General features: G+C 47.9%; 1 non-coding gene across 1 annotated transcript; it reads left to right on the top strand.

Annotated features, from left to right (window-relative positions):
• The first annotated feature begins 1228 nt into the window (after nucleotides 1-1228).
• On the top strand, nucleotides 1229-1386 carry LOC125773253 (5.8S ribosomal RNA). Its single transcript, XR_007419986.1, has one exon. It is a non-coding gene; the product is annotated as a 5.8S ribosomal RNA (ribosomal RNA).
• The last annotated feature ends 304 nt before the right edge of the window (nucleotides 1387-1690 follow it).

Here is a 1690-nt window from a genome sequence, read left to right as displayed (position 1 = left end):
AACCAATGTGCTAGATTCTATTTGGCCAGTAGAATCTTGTGTCTTATGCGATTTGATACCAAGACACCAGAACGAAAGTTAGTTGAAGAGTTATTAAACTCTTATGAAGTATGGTTGTGCAATCACAACTTATGACTTTAACCTATAAAGTGGATATGGACTTGCAATTATAACATGGAATCTCTACACACCCCATGAGCTCGATCCAATCCACGCACACGAGTTGCCTGAGTAGCGACAGGTATACCGATGTGCAATACGTATCCGGCCACGGCACGGAACGAACGGGAACTGTGGTGCAGACATACAAAGAGTTAAGCCTACTAGTCATTAACTCTAAGGACGGGGCCATGGGGCGGTACGCAAAGGATACGGATGAGCGAGTATGCAGGCCCAATACTCAATAGCTCGATCCGATCCAAGCACATGAGTTGACTGCGGCGCCAGGTTAACCAATGTGCTAGATTCTATTTGGCCAGTAGAATCTTGTGTCTTACGCGATTTGATACCAAGACACCAGAACGAAAGTTAGTTGAAGAGTGATTAAACTCTTATGAAGAATGGTTGTGCAATCACAACTTATGACTTTAACCTATAAAGTGGATATGGACTATCAATTATAACATGGGGCACACACCATGTTCTCGATCCAATCCACGCACACGAGTTGCCTGAGTAGCGACAGGTATACCGATGTGCAATACGTATCCGGCCATAGGCACGGAACGAACAGGAACTGTGGTGCAGACATACAAGGGCCATGGGGCGGTACGCAAAGGATACGGATGAGCGAGTATGCAGGCCCAATACTCAATAGCTCGATCCGATCCAAGCACATGAGTTGACTGCGGCGTCAGGTTTACCGATGTGCAATACGTATCCGGCCATAGGCACGGAACGAACAGGAACTGTGGTGCAGACATACAAGGGCCATGGGGCGGTACGCAAAGGATACGGATGAGCGAGTATGCAGGCCCAATACTCAATAGCTCGATCCGATCCAAGCACATGAGTTGACTGCGGCGCCAGGTTAACCGATGTGCTAAGAGAGTTGTTCCTGGGCCTTCAAAGTGACTTCAAAACTATCTTAGCGAATGGTGGCCATGGGCGTAGACATGAGCCACAAGTCACAAGGCCTGGGACTATTGGGTAATAAAGACAACTTAGTCAGAAAGTTAGTCTTTGGACGTACCACCGGGATTGTGTTACATTGGGAACCTTACTATAAAACCCTAGGCAGGGGATCACTCGGCTCATGGATCGATGAAGACCGCAGCTAAATGCGCGTCACAATGTGAACTGCAGGACACATGAACACCGATAAGTTGAACGCATATTGCGCGTCGGACGATTAAACCCGGCCGATGCACACATTCTTGAGTGCCTATCAATTCCTTGATATACAACAAACCAAACTTCAGGGTGGAGCGTGCCACAATAGAACACTATGGCGAGCAGCCCGTCTAGTGTCGTGGGGGAAACACGCTTCCACACTGTGCATAATGGCGTGCTCGGGACCTTTGTTGGGACCGCAGGGCGCTGAAAGTAAAGGGGTGAACCGCATAAATCGCACGCACGTAAACGCGCACACACACAAATAGAGTGAGACGTATCGTAGGATACCGCTAAGAGTACGTTGTGAAACATGGGGAAATTCAATCGAAAACCTCTTTGATGTCCAAGAATTCGT

This window comes from Anopheles funestus (genome assembly GCF_943734845.2).
Source record: "Anopheles funestus chromosome X unlocalized genomic scaffold, idAnoFuneDA-416_04 X_unloc_25, whole genome shotgun sequence".
In the NCBI taxonomy this organism is placed as follows: domain Eukaryota; kingdom Metazoa; phylum Arthropoda; class Insecta; order Diptera; family Culicidae; genus Anopheles; species Anopheles funestus.
Note: the sequence above shows the minus strand (reverse complement) of the source record. Positions and strands in the feature narration are given on the sequence as shown.